The sequence below is a fragment of the Phascolarctos cinereus genome, unplaced genomic scaffold (assembly GCF_003287225.1).
Source record: "Phascolarctos cinereus isolate Bilbo 61053 unplaced genomic scaffold, phaCin_HiC Scaffold_3;HRSCAF=262, whole genome shotgun sequence".
NCBI lineage: Eukaryota > Metazoa > Chordata > Mammalia > Diprotodontia > Phascolarctidae > Phascolarctos > Phascolarctos cinereus.
Window position 1 is genome coordinate 214,074,289 of NW_027555736.1, and position 18,578 is coordinate 214,092,866.

General features: G+C 37.8%; 1 protein-coding gene across 3 annotated transcripts in view; it reads right to left on the bottom strand.

Moving 5' to 3' along the window:
- FLRT2 (fibronectin leucine rich transmembrane protein 2) overlaps positions 1 to 18,578 on the bottom strand; it is a 118,662-nt gene that overhangs the window by 97,253 nt on the left and 2,831 nt on the right. The window contains exon 1 of one of the 3 annotated variants that reach the window (XM_021000306.2): positions 17,325 to 17,694. The exons of the other annotated variants lie outside the window; for them this stretch is intronic. The gene's annotated coding sequence lies outside the window, so the exon portion shown is untranslated. Of the gene's footprint in view, positions 1 to 17,324; positions 17,695 to 18,578 lie in introns of those variants that run through there. 3 annotated transcript variants of the gene reach the window in all.

An 18,578-nucleotide genomic window follows, 5' to 3' on the forward strand; every position in this document is an offset into this window, starting at 1 on the left:
TGTCTCTTATAAGCTAAGAATTTCAATCATATACTCCCCGCCCCAACTGGTAGTTTAACGGTTATTTTCTACTTATGCAGGACTTTCTGAATGTCCCCCTCCAATTGCTAATGCTCTTTCATTAGAAATGATTTTCAAATGTATTTATCATAAATATTTTGTATTAACTTATCTGTGTATATATTGCCACTCTAATTTTTTAAAAAAATCAGCTCCTTGTAGGCTTTCGTCTTATATCTCCAAGGCCCCTAGCACAGAACCTGGCACAAAGTAGGAATAAAACAAATATATTTCAAATTTAATTGAAATGATTTGGCTTAATATCTATGACAATATTTTAAAAATTTAACAAAAAGTTCTACTTACCAGATGTCTTCATTTATACCTATGGGTTATTAGCCACAAATTTAAAATTATGATGTTTCTATAATCATTTGGATAATTGTTGTGGAATATGCTGGCATAGTTGAATGATTTTGAACTGATTGTCCATTTATTCACTCTGATTTTCTTACTATTGCAAAGGATGCTAATCTTTTACTTGAGAGCTATATTCCAGAATAGAAAATCAGTTTTCACCAATGAAGCTACCAATGAAGCAGACAAGGACATACTTTATTATAACATGTGAAAGTTGCCCCCTGCTCTACGTTTAAAGGTAAGAGAGGGACAGCTAGCCCTGAATTCCAAATCTGTACAATTTCCTTGTTCAAAGGATGTTCATCACTATACTAGCTACTAAATTCTTTAAATTTATCTTGATACTGCAAAGGAAAATGGCATATGCTGCTCAGATCACTAACTCAGTTACGCATAGCCTTGATTCAATCAAAAGGAGACAATGGCCAACAGGTGAAGGAGTAACTCTTAGGAAGATACTACCTTCCTAGTTCAGCATTCCTGTTGTGAATGAAAGTATTTAAGCCACTAACATCCAACAGTTAAAATTTAACCCAAGTGCCAAATGCCTAGCACTGCATCAATAAAAACCATTATACCTGCAGTCTTTTCTGAAAATGAGGAGTTGAAGGTTAGGCTGGCAAAATTTTCAGAGACTTATTACATCCCTGGGCTCATCAGATATATGAGTAACAGGACTCATTAACGACAGCAGCGTTGAAGAATCTGAAAAATGTCAGTAATAGCAGCCCATTTACTTCAAAGACTCCACAATCAGCTCTCTAAATTCTGCTATATAAAACGCAACGTTTCTACGCACATATTCTCTGCAGCATTCTAAACTTGTATAATGTTAGAAGCATTACTCTTGGCATTATCCTGAAATTACTGGCCTTCCTTCCACTGAGACCAGGGCTCCCTCCCAGTATGTTCTGTGCAGCATTATCATATTATATTGTGATAGGAGTCTGATCAGTTTCTAATATTCAGGAATTCTTTTTAAGCCCTTTTCTTAGCTTAAGGTACAGAGATATTGATGCCACAAGCCTCTGAGAATATCATCAATATCCATCTCTCAATCACCCAAGCTTATTACTCAGTATCATCCCTCAACTCCCTACTCTCACTCATTCCCCACATCCAATCCATTGCCAGATCTCAACATTTTTAGTTCCATAACATATGTCTCCATATGGAACCATAAGTTAAGAGCCCTCATCACCTCTTACCTGGACTAAGCTCTTCTAATTGGTTTCCCTGCCTCAGGTTTCTCCCCACTCTTCTTCATTTTCCCTCTGGTTTCCTTCAATACTCAGCTCAAATTCCATCTTCTACAAAAGGTTTTTTCCCAGTCCCATTACCAATTTATCACTCCTCTTCTGGTATTACCTACTATTTATGTTGTATATTTTTTCTACATAACTAATTATTGACATGTTCTCTTTCAAATTAGAGCATAAACTTGAGGGCTTAATAAATTTTGATTGACTGGCAATTCATGGAGATAACACAAATTATATAATATCCGAGTTGGATGGGGTCTTAAATATTACCAGTCTAATCATCAATGTCAATTAACTGAACAAATATCTAGATCAAGACCTACTTATGCTCCCAGCACTGAGGTATGTTTTGTGGGATAATCAAAAATGATTAAGACATGGGTTCCTCTCTTCAAAGACATATGTGAAACACATACTCTGTAATATTCCCCAGTGCCACCTGAACCAGATTTAAATGTTAACTGGGATATATTTAACAAAATAAAAATATAATAGAACATAGATATAATAGGACATAATATTAATATGTGCTTTTCTAAGTCTATATGCAATCTGCAGGGATCCTTATTTACTGCTTAGTGGCGCATTTCTATTCAAGTTTGATCCTACGGCTCAAGGGGATTACTGACTAATAGAGAATGATAATGCATTTATATTCATAACTACAGGGCAATATAAATGTATCAAATACCACAAGAGGGATAAACGAAGTTCAGAAGAGAGAGGAATCCTATCCAGTTTAGGGAATGAGAAAACGTCTTAATGGAAGACAGAATGTTTAATTTGGGCATTGAAGAAAGATTTAGGATTGCAAGAGGCAAAGATGAGAAGGGAGGGGTTCTGAAAGAGAAGGAACAACGTGAGCACTCCAACTCTGACTGTACTATCACTGGATGTGAATAGTTATAGTTAAAGCTGAAAAGACAGGTTGAAACTACACTGTGGAGGAACTCCCAGGATAAGTAAACTAAGTTTAATTTAATAAACAATAAAAAGGCAAAGCTGGTTAAAAGTTTGATTGTTTTCGAGTAGTGGACTGACATGATCAGAGGCATGTTTTAGGAAGAATAATCTGACAATACTTCTTTTAGTGTCCCTCCTTCAAGAAGTTTTGCATAAATGAGGCAATCAGTTAATTGTTTGCTAAACTGGCTTTTGAAATTAAGAATGATAGACCTGGAAGGGACTTGGAGAAGTCAGCTACATTATCCCCATGCCTTTGGCAAGACTCCCTTAAACCATTCCACAAGATGATAATCTCTTTTGGTTTTAATAACCTCCACTGAAAGAAATTCTCACACTTTTCCTCTGTAACCCATTCCCTAACTGGACAAAAAAAGAAATCACATTTATACCTAAAGAAAACAATAATAATAAAATGAAACCTGAATCTACAGTTTTATTTACTTTTAACAATTTTTGCTCTTTGTTAACTTCTCTTCTTCCTTTCTGATTCTGAGGTTTGCTTTGAGATGAAATAGAGACTAAGGCTTAGTTCTCGACAAGTCACAGAAATCAAGTATGTCCCAGGAACATACTTTTGTGGGTGGAAGGGTAATATGATATGAAAAACATTTTTGGCAACTTTGAGTGACCTTTGGTTGTGCATAAGGGACAGAACCATAGGGAGCACAGAGTAGTAGGGCACATTCCTGCCAAAAGAAATATTTCTCATGTCTTCACTTCTACAACAATGGCTACAATTAATTCATTTATCTATCTGATTTATTTTTGGCTTTTAGTATTTTTCCCCTCAGGCTGTCTTGGGACAATATCATAATTCTTAAAAACCTATATGGGAGAATTCCACAAAATAGAAACATTTAGAACATGCTCCCACTTGGATGTTACTTTACTCACTGGGGGTTTATAAACTTTTCCATTTTGCACCCATCGTTAGATTTTTCAGGAAGTATTTTTATGCCTATGTACTTGTGAATCTATAAAGAATAGACCCAAAAGAATCCCAGTGAGGGTTTTCTGAAGCTCTCATGTCTTTTTAATAAGGTAAGAGTCCCATGACAAATTTAATTTTTTATAGAGGTTAATGTCTTGTTAACGAGGTTAGCCCAGGCCAGGCTCTTGTCCTGGCACTGACAATATCTTTTTGATGAAGTATGACCTCATCCTGGGTATCACTGAGTTAATCCCACCTTGATGATGAAATTCTTGAATACTTAATGGCTCAGTTAATTACCTGAGCTGAACCCTTAGACTTGACCTTTAAAAGGACACATGAGAAAAGGGGAACTGGACTGGTAATCTGAGCTGAGAACAGATGGACTATCCCTATACTGAGGCTGAAGAGAGAATCCTGCACATCTACATGGCCCCTCTTGGTACCAATCAACCAACAAGCATTTATAAAGTACCTACTATGGGCCATCTCTTTCCTCTTCCACTGCAAATCTGAGGGTACTTATTGAACCTGCTAGGCTTTTCTCAAGAAATTAAAAACTAAAGAATGTGAGGAGGTAGTAAGTTGTGGTGGGTAGAGTATTCAATAAACGAATAACTAGGAAACCTCTGCTCTTGTCTAGCCTGCTGCCTGCTGTGTAATTACAGAAAAGCCATTTACTCTCTAGACTTCAATTTACCCATCTGTAAAATGAGAAAATTAGAATAGATGACTTGTAGACTTCCTCCCAATTCTAAATTCTATGAAAATAAAGGGAAGAATTTTTGAAGGACGTTATTATTACTTTTTAAACTGAAAAAGAAAACTATAGTAGTAACGACTCTCTTTTTTTTTTTTTAACAGAGACTTGCACTTGGATTGAAAAGGCCTAGTTCCAAGTGCTAGTTCTGTCAATTACCAACTGGGCCATGGTAGACAAGTCACTCACTCTGAATCTCTGGGCTTCAGTTTTCCTCATCTGTAAAACAAGAAGGCTGACTAGATAATCTCTAAAGTTTATTCCAGATTCTGTGTGAAGTTCCCGTTTGATATTTGAGGAAACCCTGGGCCCAGAGAGGTTAAGTGAACTAAGAGAAGTCACCCAGGGAGTAAGGGTAAGTACAGGCAGAATTTGAACCCAAATCCTTTTATTCCTGAATGAGTCTTCTTTCCCCTGCCCCAAACAACTTTGCTTATGCAATTCCATGCCAGAACAGTGAGTTTCAAATGAATTTCAGTTTAGCAAACATTTATTAAACATCTACTGTCTACAAGGTAGTGAAAAGGAGATGAAGATAAATAAAATAAAATAATCTGATAAGAAAGAACAGGTATCAACAATGATACAAACTGGAATACAAAAGCAGGTGAGAAGTACAAAGTGCTTACTTCAGAAGACTGATGTTATCTATTCCATTCATTGTGGGAAATCCCTAATCCCTCCAAGGTTTAGTAAACAGTCCTCAAGAGTTTCCATAGCCAAAAAAATAATAATAATAAAATAAAATCATAATCCTAGGGCTGAAAGTGACCTCAGAGATCATCCAATCCAAGCCCCTCATTTTACAATTGAGGAAGTCTGAAGTACAGGAAGGACAAGTGACTTAACCAAGGTCACACAGGCTATATATTGCATAGGAGGGATTTGAACCCAATCCTCTGACTCCAGAAAGGGTGCTCTCTTTCCACTGTATCACAGTGCTTTGACTCCCATTGGCTAACCTGGTTGTGAGTCAATCCAATTTTGTTGAGTCCCTCCATATGTGTTTAGGCTGAATCCTCAAACAACACAGACAGTCTGGGGAGGGGGTGGGAGGGAGGTCTTGACCCCTATAACTATTAGGGCCTCTGTGCCTCTGAAATTATCTTCTATTTGTCGTATATATTTTGCATATACTCATGTGTATATGCAATATTACCCTGATAAACTGTAAGCTTCTTGAGGGAAAGGACTATTTTGTTTTACCTCTTTATCATCATCCCATAGTACATAGTATCTGATACATGTTAGGCACTAAATAAATAATTACTGGTTAGTTGTTTGACAGAGAGCTATGGAAGCATAGGGTAAGGTAAGGAAAGGGAATACTGATGGGAAACATGGAAATGTAGCTATACTGATGGGAAACATGGAAATGTAGCTAGATCTTTAAATTCCCATCTGAGGAGTTTAGACTTAATTGTGGCATGCCATAGGAAACCACTTAAAGGTTCTTAAGCAGAGGAGAGAAAGAGGGAAGGAAGGAAGGGAGAAGAGGGAAAGAGAGAGAAGAGGGAGAAGAGGAAGAAGTAGAGAGAGATTAGAAAAAAAAGAGAGAAATGCTAAATTGAGTGTCTTGGAAAATGTGGTGCCATTAAGAGAAAAAGGGAAATCCAGAGGAGGAATACATTTTCCTGGGAAAGGTTAATAAGCTTTGTTTTGGACACAGTGAATGATTTTGGACATGGTGAATCTGAGGTGCCAAGGAGACATCTACTTTGATTTGTGGCTTCAAAGAGGTCTCTTCCAGCTCTCAATTTACAATCCTATGTGTAGCAAGAAATTGAAAATACAGGTCTGGCAATTAGGAGAGAAGTTAATGTAGATGACATTAAGGTTACTTCTAACACTGAGTGACCTAAATGAAAGAGACTAATAATTATTATTTATAGGATTTTGTCCTCTACAAGTTTAAAAAAGTATGGAAAATCTGATACATTGTAGATCTGTGAAGGTAAGGACCAATGAATTCATTTTAACTCAACCAATATTTATTTGATGCTTTCTATGAGCAGATCACAGTGGTAGGTACTGGGAAAAATACAAATTTTACATAAAACAGAATCCCTGTCCTCATGGAATTTAGAATATAAATCAAGAAAGCTTACCCTTGTTTTGTGTGTGAATCAGGCCAGGAACTCCTCAGAATGTTTTTAAATTCACAAAATAAAATACATAAAACTACAAAGGAAACCAACTTTGTTATCTATCAATTTTGATTTTTAAAAAAGTGAAAAACGTCAGCATAAATATCTCTATGTTGATCACCTGGGTAAATTTGAAAAATAAATTCTCAGAATAAAGAATAGTGTAAAGAGCACAGCAAGCTGGAGTTAAGCAAAATCATGTCTTGTTCAATAAAAAAATGTGATATGACTAATTTTGGCCACCAAACTTTAGTGGTAAGACTCCAACTCAACTGAATCAAGTTCTTATGGCCTTTCTTATTTCTAGGTGCTTGCGCCTAAAGGCTTGGAAAGAATGCAAGTTTTCCTACTGTAATCAAAGAATCCATTATTTTCTGGGAATGACATAATTTGTCCTTTTCAAATAAGAAGTTTTCGGATTATGGACGAATATAACAATATTAACTAACATTTATATGACTTTAAGGTTTGCAAAAAAAAAAAAGCTTTCAATACTCTATCTCATTTGATGTTCAATAAAAATGCTACAGGTAAGTATTATAGCCATTGTCTTCATTTTACACATTAGAAAACTGAGGATCTCAGACTAAGTGAGTGGCCCAGAATGGGCACATCTATTGTGTCTGAGGTACAATTCAAAGCCAGTCTTACAGTCTCAAAATCTAGTAAGCAACCCATTACTCTACAGGCTTTACATGAAGAAAAAAAAAGGAGCTACTTCTACTAGCTACTCCTGATGGCAACATTTGTTATTCATGCTAATGTAGAATCAGTAAGAGTAAGGTCTTAGACAATCCTTGTTAACATATCAAAAACTGAAGACAAATATAATAAAGATGAAATAGTTGACATCTACACCATCTTTACCACATTTAAAGGAAATCCATTTGGAAGAGGTCTGAAGTTATAGGGAGGGCAGGTTTCATCTCAACATAAGAAATTTTCTAACAATTATTGCTCACCATAAATATAATTGACTACTTTGTGAGACTGTGAGCTCCTCATCACTAAAGATACCTAAAAAACAAAGTGCTGATTAGCACTCATCAAGGATTTTGCAGAAGAGATTCGTGGTTCAGACAGGGAGTTTAACCTAATTTTACACTTTTAAATATCATATTCTATGATTCTCCTCAGCATGGAGTTCTGTTGGGATCAGATCACAGAGCTCCTTGAATGCCAACCTAAAAATTTTGGTCTTTATGTAGATTGCTTGCCTACATAGGCATGGATGGTTTCTGTTTCATTGGCAAATAACATAACAAAACTACTATTTTATGATTGTTCAGGATGGATTAGAGTCTCAAAGCAAAAATCCATTTAAAAGGCTATGGCAATAGCATGAACCAGAGCAGCAGTAGTGCCCATGGAAAGGAAAGGCAAATACTGAGGCCAAATCTTCATAGCAAAGATAAATCAATTTAAATTATTCTGGGGCTATTTTAGTGGTATTACATAGCAAAACTGGCAATTCCAGGTTTTTTCACATGACATAAACATTTATGAGTGAGAAATCACATGGACTAAATGTTCTGGTCCCACTCAATTTAACTGTACTCCCATTGACTTAGCTAGAAACACCATAAAATTCACCTAAATTGTAAACAATGCCAAAATGTGGGTGTCCACCTACAGTTACTCAAGAGGAGCAACATTTACAATGTCACTCAACTAGAGTAGGAGGTAAATACATCAGCCAATATCCTTATGAGAACTTCCATAGGAAGTAACCAAAATAAGGGATAAAAAAAAAGAAGCAAGAACTAGACACACATGCATGTGAATACACACACACACACACACACACACACACACACAGAGCCTTAATTTATTTCATCCTGGATTTGCAGCTTCATAAGTAAGTTATTATGAAAGATTTATATATATAACACAGGAATCTGAAAACAAGAGGACTTTGAAGCATGCTATAAAAAAGTGAACCAATTAAGAAAAAGATTGCTTAATTTAGGTGGCAATACACAGTAGTAAATAAATGAAGATAATTAAGTCTAATAATAATAATAATAATAATAATAATAATAATAATAAAATAATACCTTAATTACCATCTCAGAAGCCTCAGCAATTAATGACCTCTATATTGGAATGTCAACTCTTACACATGAAGACAAGAATAAATAAATACTAAGTAAAACAGTAGAAGGTACAAGGAGAAGGAATTGTAAAGAAGTTATAAAATCAAGAACAATGCACATCTGAAGTCAAGGTGAAGTTTTATTATATAGAGACACACATTTTCCTTATCCAAAAGTGTGAACATGGAATATGCTTTCATCACTGAGTGTTCAGATAAAATTCTCACCCTACGAGAACCCACTTTCTGGGATAAAGTCGTATTTATCATGGGAAAAATCTGGTCCATTTATACTATACTCGATTCTCTATTACAAAGGGGTTCAACTGATGATGCTATTTATATTTGGACAGTTTTGTTGTTACTGTTCTGCTGATTTTAGTTGTGTTCGGCTTCATACCATACTATAGCCAAGTACCAGTTTGAGCTATTGGAAAGGACATCTATCAATCTGATATAAATGTGACAGTGTGTGCAGATTGCACACATTATGAATTGCATAATGTAGGTGTCTTGATGTATTCTTCATCTCAAAAGTTAAGCACAAGGCAAGGTACACAATTGGTTTTTAACAAATGGTGGGTGGGTGAAAAGTTTTGAAACATTTGAGAATTAAATTTTTTTCCCAAGGTCCAAATATGTGCTTATTTAAAAAGAAGGAAAATAAATATAAACATCTATAGAAGAGTTCATGGGCCAAATTATGACAAATCTTTTACTTATATGATTTTTCTTTTCTTTTTTATCCCCCCCCCTGGAGTGCATAAAATATGGTATATTGTGAATACATCTATGACCAGCAGTGAATGCATCTGCCAGATAGAGACTCTATGACTGGTCAGTATTGAATCAGAGTCAAGCCTGGAATATGTAGCTAAAACAGTAAAAAATTAAGCTCTATTTCTCTAAAAATGAAAATATCTACAACAAGATTTTTAAATTCTGTGAAAAGTGATATTTGAGCTCTCCCTATCTTATTTTCCAAAAATCATTTTTAAAAAAGAAAGAGCTTCCAATATACTATGTTTTTTTTACAAAGATACCTTGGAAAAATTATATATATATATATATATACACACACACACACATATATACATACATATATATACACACACACACACACACACACACATATATACACATATACACACACACACATATATACACACATATATATATACACATACACACACACATACACACATATATACACACACATATATATACACACACACACACATATGTATACACACACACACACACACATATATACATATACGTGTGTATGTGTGTATCTCAGCCCACATTTTCAGGGAACTTGGAGCATTTCAGCCAAACTGGTCCCCATGCAGGCAGCAATGCCTTATGAATCCATTCACAATAAATCAGTCTCAATTCCTGAAAATCATCCAAACTCTCACAGGAAGGAAAAAGGACTGTCTTCCCACATGACAAGTGCCAGGCTCCCTCTCTAAAAAGACTGGACTGGCCTCAGTCACACTTGTTCACTGCAGTGCTAATTTTTTTAGTCAAACTGTGAAAGTAATTTCTTTCTGTGAAAGAAGCTAATTGCAAACCCTCCCCCAGCCCCTTACACCCATACATACCCTGTGCTATTAAAGCAACAATTGCACAGCAAATGGGTAGATGCAATCATAAAAATGTGCTTTCTGAGAAAAATTTTAAATCATATTACTTAAATGTTATATCAAATGAGTCAGAATTTATTAAGTACTTACATGGCAGGCACTATGCTAAGCACTAAGAATGCAAATACAAGCAAGAAGTCCCTGTCCTCAAGGAGCTTATTATATTCTAACGGGCAAAGACAACGAATACAACAGAGCTAAAAAGTTACAGATGGCAATGGTTTGTGAGAGGTTCCCATGTGAGGACATCATGGCAAAATCTTGAAAGTCAGAAGACAGCTAGAAGAGTGAAGGAGCGGGCACAGCCATCCCGAGCACGTCCCCAAAATGGAGGTTCCAGGACTATTGGCAGGTGGCAGAGGGATATGTCAGGGTGAGAAAGTCACACAGAGAGACATGACTGAGGTAAGAAGGATGTAGTGAACAGACGAAACTGGAAGACCATGGTTCTGTTCAGGTTCTTTTGCTTATTTGGTACGTTACCTTGGGAAAGTAATTTCATTTTTTTGGGCCTATGTTTTCTCATATATAAAATAAGGTTATAGGTTTAGATCCCCTTCCACTCTGAAATTCTACTTTATGTGTGCTAATTTTTACAAATACTGCTCTCCCCCCACTCCACCCCTTATGCCATTATCAATACAATCCTTGAATATCTAAAATATAAAATTGTTTAGGAATCATTTAGAAAAGTAGAACCCATTTACCCAAAGTAATTTGGAAGATAGAAGGATTTGATAACAGATTTCAAAACAAAATATGTTACAACATGGTCACGTTTTTTGAAAATCTCAGCTTTCAGGACAGTCCAATTCAACAAACATTTATCAGGCATCCCCAATATGCAAGACACTGTGCTACACGGAAGATCTTCAAATGAGGAAGACATTGTTGCTCTTTGGTTCCAAAGAGGACAAAGGAGGCAGCACCACCCATTTTCTTTATAGAGGTGGGGTACTATGGGTGTGGAATACTATATACACACATAACTCAAACGTTTTGATGGGTTAGTGAAACTTAACTTTTCTTTTTCCTTTGTTATGAAGAGTGGCTCTCTGGGGGAGGGAAGAAGAAGGAAATATAAGTGATATAAAAACAAAAGGAAATGTTGTTTCAACATGAAACAAGATGAAATATATTTTTCTCTTAACAAGATATTGTTGCCCTGCTCTCAAGCAGCCTCTAATCAGATGGGGATGATGATTATGGTATACCATAACATACAATTTCTTAAATTTAAATTGGAAAGTTAAACATCAAACTTACTTAGATTTCACTTCTCTATATTTTCATATGCAGAAATACAGCACAGTGGAAAGGTCACTATACAACTAAGAGTCAGAAAACCAAATTGACCTCTAAAATCCCTTCTGACTCTAGTATTCTGCATCACCTTGTCACTGTGAACTTTTTAGGCTATTATTTAAGCTTCCCCATGCCTCAGTTTTCTCATCAGGAAAACTGAGAGAATAAGCATTTGCCTTATACCTAATCCATAGATTTGGTGCAGGAAGGACACTAGATGAACCCATCTGGAATGGGCAAGATGCTAATTAAATGGAAATCATTCTATGTGGGCTCATGAGCTTACATGGGTACTTCCTCTCTAGTAGGGTAGATCCCTTTCCCTCTGTACAATTCTTATCTATGCCTCCCCATTCAGTCTTCTATACAGGACCCACCCAATACAAAGAATGCTTTCTTCTGGATATTTTCCTATTTCACGGATACCAGTGCAGTACCAGGGGTTTCCATCTGTTACTGCTCTCTCGCTCAGTACAAGGTGAACCCACCTCCTTTCCTAGCCAGACATTCCCAGACACTATCCACTCTCTTAACCCTCCCCACCCCCTGTACACTGTAGCGGCTTGATAAATACTAATTGAAAGGTATTACATTTTAAAATCTTTTTATCTTCCATTGCCTGTTCCTGGCGCATAGAAGGCACTTAATAAATGCTAGTTGATTGATTCATTTCTCAGAGGATCACAGGAATCTCAAAGGATCATTAGATTTTCTCCACTCCTCCAATTTTCTCAATTTGCTTTTATCCAAAAATGAGGGGAATATTTCAATTTTCCATTTTCTAAATAATTTGGCTCTATTATTCATAATCAAAGACACATAATGAATGCATGGATCAAATCACTGAGCAATGGGTTGAGGAACCATCTGTTTACTCCAGTGGGCTGGGACACTACTTGTGAAAGAAAGTGACATGAATAGCCAACTGGGCCTGAAAATGACACTTGGTAATGAACTATTTTAAGAGGCACAAGGTCCTAATGCTTTCCATTCAGCCATATGACCTTTGCTGACTTTAATGGACAATGTATTTCTGAGCCATTTTCAAAAGGACCTGTACACCTTGTTTTAATGATTGCTAAAGGTGAAGATTTTCAGTGTTCTGAGGCCTAATGGCTTCTATTCACTTTCTGGACTGCTAAGTTTATTTCAAAGTTTAAAAATCAAGGCTCTCTAGTTCAAATGGGAGTTCCTTTTCTCTATATCTTGAAAGTACTAATAAACAAAATTGAAATATTCTAAATGGTCCGTGAACTGTGGGGATATGAACCCTCTGTCCATGTCTTTTTACATTTTCCCATATATACAATCTGGAAAAAAATAGAGGTGGGGGAGGACAACATGTTGGGGCATGGAAGAGTAACTCGAGTCACAAGAATACCTAATGGCTATCACTAGATTTTTTTTTTTTAATAACTGAGGCCTTTAACCCATAACTGTCAAAAATAATTACTCCCATAGTATATCAGTGGAATAGCGGGCCAGTGTTTGAGTATTATGAATGTGGCCTTTTGACTTCTCAAATCATGTAAGGACATTTTCTTTGACCTTCCTGCTCATAGCCTCTATAACAATGATACTTTTTTTTTTGAATGAGGCAAAGGACATATGGCTCTACATGCTTCTGCATAAACATTCTGCTATACCCATACCCCCCATTAAATTAAGCTAGAGGCAGTACTTGAAAAATAAATAAATAATGTGGTTCCAATTCGCTGCAAAAGGTGCAGGGGGCTAGTCAGTCAGTGGCAGGCCTGCAACCAAAAGGCTCCTTTTAGAAAGATGTCTTACATGACTTTTTCTGCATCATTAACTCTTCTGGGATCCTGAACATAGCATGATGAATTTCCTTAAGAAAGTAGCCCCTGTTTGGTTTTGATTCACTTCAAAGAATCAGAGCAGAAGGAATTAAAGAAAACCAAAGACCAGTAGATGTGAAAATCATCAAGGAAAAAGAGTCGTGAAGGTTCTAACCGATTTTGGCCATCTACTGAAAATACCAAAGATTATTTTTCTAATACAGTGTTTTTACTGTTTCATGCAACTGAAATAAGTCTCTGTATTCAGCTTAACAGAGAATATTTTTATTACAATATTTGTGTCATAGCTGCTTTAAAAAAAATGAACCTTATTTGAAACCCTAAAAAGGTACTCTGTCTACTAATGGTTCTGGGGGTGCTTTTTTTCCCCATGAAAAGAAGACAGTTAATTGGAGGGAGGAGGTCACCCCTTGCTGAAGAGAGAAGAAAGAAGCTAATAGTTCCATCTGTGCCACTCTTAAAAATAATAACCTAACATTTATGTTTTAGAAGCAAAAGATATTTTCACAAAGCAAATGTAATTTGAGAGGGTTGAAGGAGAAGGGCTAGGACATAATGATGACCATTTTCTTTTTCTTTTTAAATTGTTCTACAACGGCTCTTCCGAGTACAGCTTACCCATGGGAAAAGAGAACCCTCCCAAAATTCCATGTTTTCAAATATCACTGCCTCACAAACCATCTGGAAAATGGCAGATAATGGTATCCACCTACTTAACAAATGAAGTAAACTTTGTCTTTCATTTCCATTCAGAATCAGCAGCTAAACTTAAAATTTCATTTGAACATAACTAGAAGACAAAACTTTATTAAGAAACATGTTTTAAAAGTTTCCTAAATGATACTTTCTGTTTAAAGACATCCCACTCACACTCCAACTTCTTCTTGAAACCTATCACACACAGGTAGAACATACAAATACATACAAATACCGTGGTAACTATCCATTCATCTATATGCACAGATATACAAATACATATAGACACAATAAGTATCTGTTCTCAATATATGTCTCAAAGTTGTGTGGTCTTTATGTAAGTACTTACGGGTAATAAAATTTTCACTTACAGTCGGCAGGATTGCATGCCTTAAGTCACTTGTACTCAGACATACAACTCTTATTAGAATTGGACAGCACTTATGTTTTATTTATGTTGAACATATTATGAATGCTACATGGAATAACTATTTAGTAGCTCTTGTATTATCATATAACATTTCTAATGTTCTTGTTAAATACCATTACCCATACGGGAATGTCCGGAAAACTATAATTTAGCAAATCTAAGCATGTATAGAGACAAAACATTGTATAGTCTGCTTTCTATGCAATTCTGGGCTTTGGAAAAGAAAGGGGAAAGGAAAAAAAACAATGACTGTTCACTTCTTACAGATAGAGGTCACTAATGGACTGATTTTGAATCATTGTGGAAGAAACCACCAAGTTATAAAAGTAATCTAGTGAAAAATGAATTTGAATTGAGATTAAAGAAGAGATACTAAGAGATGATTATACCCAAAAGAATACCACCTGAATGAAAAGTATATGTTGTTTGGCCTTCTCCAACCTTCTAAATTGAAAGCCAACCACAAGACAAGTTTAACAGATCTTCAATGTTTAAATTTCAGACACTACCCATTACAGAAGTTCTTTCGTAAAAAGAAAGATTAGAAAGTCAAACTTGAACAGATTTTCACATTGGTTATCTTCTATTTAAGGCCTCCCAGGCGTAAATATTCTTCAACCTCCCTTGAAACCATACCTTATATAATGCAGTTTCCAACTGGAAAAATATAAAGTTGCTTTAGGGAGATATGTCTAAATCCTAAACCATACTATCCATTGGGCCAGAATATAAATGTAACAGGCAACAGGGCTCAAATTAGATCCAGACAAAGTCAAACTGATATAAGCTCACATCATTTGAAATACAGCATACAGGAAAAACCTGGACTTCTTTTGGATGTAGTGGGCAACTCAGCATGGTGTCATTTAGAAATCTGCTTTATGGTATTAGAAACATCACCTGAAATACTGAAAACTGTAATGAAACTACTCAAGTGTTTCAGGGTACAGACATTTTACTAGCATTGCATTGACACTAGGCTTGTAATGTGTTCTGCTATGGAGCAACCAGCACGCTCCTACTTAAGAATTGCTTGTACCTGCTTCTCTGAGATTTAGAATGGTGTTTGAAATTTCATCTTCAGAACTCCTAGAGCCACTGAGGTGAATCTGCCCAAACTGACAGCATAAGGCCACACTGTCATTCTCAATTATTTGGAAATCCTTACAGGATTTGGACCTATTTGAGGCTTTAGAAACAAAAGAAAACAAAAAAAGGATAGGTTTTTGGAAGCAAAAGCATTCTGAGAAAATCAGCAACTTTAACTTGCATGCATATCACCTAAATATGATTGTTCCAATATGTTGGCCTCTCCTCTAAGTATCTGGTACATTTTGCTTATCAATAATTAAAAAAAACATATTTCAGTTATGACAATAGTGGCCTTAAAAATTGATAACCATACTATAACAGTCTAATATCCTGGGAAAATGCCAGCATTCAATTTATTCACCTCAAAAAACACTGAGTGGATCCAAAGTTTGCCTTTCTTTTCATTTAAGATTTAATAAAATAAGGTCAATAGGTTAATTCCATAGACAATATTAGGCTCTATATCTAAACTAGCCTTCATTAGCTTTTTGCCATGAGAAGTTAGATGTAATAAATTTAACAATACCCCTCTGAATGTGTGTGGGTGGATGGGGTAGGGGCAAGAGGTTGGCCCCCCACCCCTACAGCACAATCCATTTCATTTAAGTAATCTCCCAGTTGAGTTGGAAGCAATGTCTGCTATTGAAAGAGGGGGTTTTTGCAAGGCAAATGCAGCACATCTAATCAGCGCCTTACACACTATAAAGGCGTTTACACGGATTTGTGTCTTGCACTTTATTAGCTTACTGCAAGCTTTAAAACAGATTTCCTCCACTAAAATTAATTAAGGCTCTAGGTGACTGATTTCCATTTACAAGAGATGACACCTTCTTGAGTTTCCAGATGAACTACTAATAACAATAATAGCAGTAATAAATGTGCTTGCTCTAAACATCTCTTTGAGGGTTTCCCATTTTCCTCTCCTAGAAGGCTCACCAGCCATTTCTCCCAGTTTTCCTAAGTAAGGAAGATATTTGAACGATGTGACAGCATTCTCTCCACTGCCCCCAACCTCAGCGCACACAGGCGCACTCACACACTCCCTGAGCCTCCCCAGTGAATGTAGCTACTGATGGAGAATCTAATTCTCTGCACAGTCTCCCCCCACCCACCCTACCACCCTTTATTTCATTGCAAATTCGCGTCACCAATGACTAATACAAGCCAGTTCTCCCCTCAATGAAAACTCGACTTCTAAAGTTCCCATTTTATGAGGGCTGAAGGTGATGAGAGATGGAGAGGGGCGCCTACGATTTCAACTTAGAAGGTTTTGTGATTTTTAAATGTTCACCTCCAAAGTACCAACAAAATCGGGATGTGAGGGTGGTAGGTTCAGTCATTTTTAAGGGTTGCTAAAAAACAGATGTTATAATTATTTGCTGTAATTGGGGATGTTCAAATCTATGCACCATCTGCCTCAATTGAAAGATACCAAAGCCCTCGAAATCCACATTTAAACTGCCAAATAGGTGCACAGGGCAGCAGCTGGACATACGTTCCATCCTCTAGCTACGGGATCCACCTCCCCACATTCTCGCAGATGGGGAAAAGCTCTAATACTGCCTATTAGGTGACGAATGATCTTTTGGTCCTAGGAGCAGATCCTGGATCATTAACTTTGCCTCCCTTCCGACTCTCCTGTCAGCGGCAGCAGCTGCCCTTCCGAGGCCAAAGGGATGGAGAAGGGGGTCAGGGGTTTAGAAAGAGTAGGGTGAATGAGGAGTGGGGGTGGGGTGGGGGTGTCACTTTACCTGCGAAGATTCTTGCAGTCCTTTTCCAGCCCTGGTCATAATCCCTCTTTGCGCTTTTCCCTCCCCGAGATCCAAACTTTTGCTCCTGCCTCTGGATCGCGGTGGAGGCTGCGGGTGCCCTGGGTGGGTATCCGGCGGCTGGATCGGGGGCTGCCGGAGCTGTAGCCCGAGCCGGAGCCGCTGTGACGGGCACGCTTCTCCGCACCCCGCGGCTCGCCTCTGCCAGCTCACCGGAGCGCTCCTTTCCCCTTGCTCTCGCCTTCCTCCCCTATGAAGCAGCGGCATCGTCCTCCCCCTTCCTCCTCCACCTCCTCCTCCAACGCGCAGCCCAGGGCTCTGGCATCCCACTTTCTCTTCTCTTCTGCCTTCTTGTCACCACCACCACCCCTTCCTTCTGCCCAGCGCCCCCGCTCCCCTACTGGTGTTCTTCGCAAATAAAAAATGACGCCCCCTTCTCTGACCCCCGCCCCCCAAAAAAAGGAAAAGGAAAACTGGGGAAAACCGAAGGGGAAAAATGCAGCCGCAGGATGCGCTCTCGAAGGGGTCTCCTTTAGAGGCGATGAAAGGATCACTGGAGGAAACACCGAGATCCAGGACTCGGACAAGTCTCCAGATACCCCACACACGTATGTGGGAGCGGGAGCGTGTGTGTGAGTGTGTGCACGCGCGCGCGTGTGTCTAGCTCCAAGTCTTGAGCCTTCTTCAGACGGGGATTGCGAGGTTGATCTTAGCAGTAACGATGCCTCAGGTTTGACTATTCCCCGCTAATGTAAGTCGTGCCTCGCCCCCGCCTTCCCCGCCCCCCAGCCTGACACCCCTGGGAGATGTTTACAGTAATGAATTCAGCTGATAGCCATCTCGCTCCTCTCTGGCTTGCTCTCTAGCTCTCCCTCCTCTAAGAGCCCTCTCCCTCTTTCTCTCTCCCTCCTGGAGGCCCTCCCACATTTCTAGTTTAAAGAATGCTTGGAAGGCAGGGCTGCAACCCAAGGCTTTCCAAGAGGCAAAGTCAGACTAAGGTTTTTTAACCCTGTCCTTCCCTGAAGGAAAGTAAAAAGGAGGGCTGTTCTTGCTAACCCAGCTTATAATCACCTAGCTCTACAGAAGTAGACGGCATTTTTTCCCCCTTTTTCTCCTCTTCCCCACACCTTCCCATCCCCCAGTAATAAAAGACACTCAGATCCCTGAAGGTCACTTTTCTCAGTCTGGACACTTCGATGTTACCAATGAGAAGAATTTATTACTTAGAAACTCTTG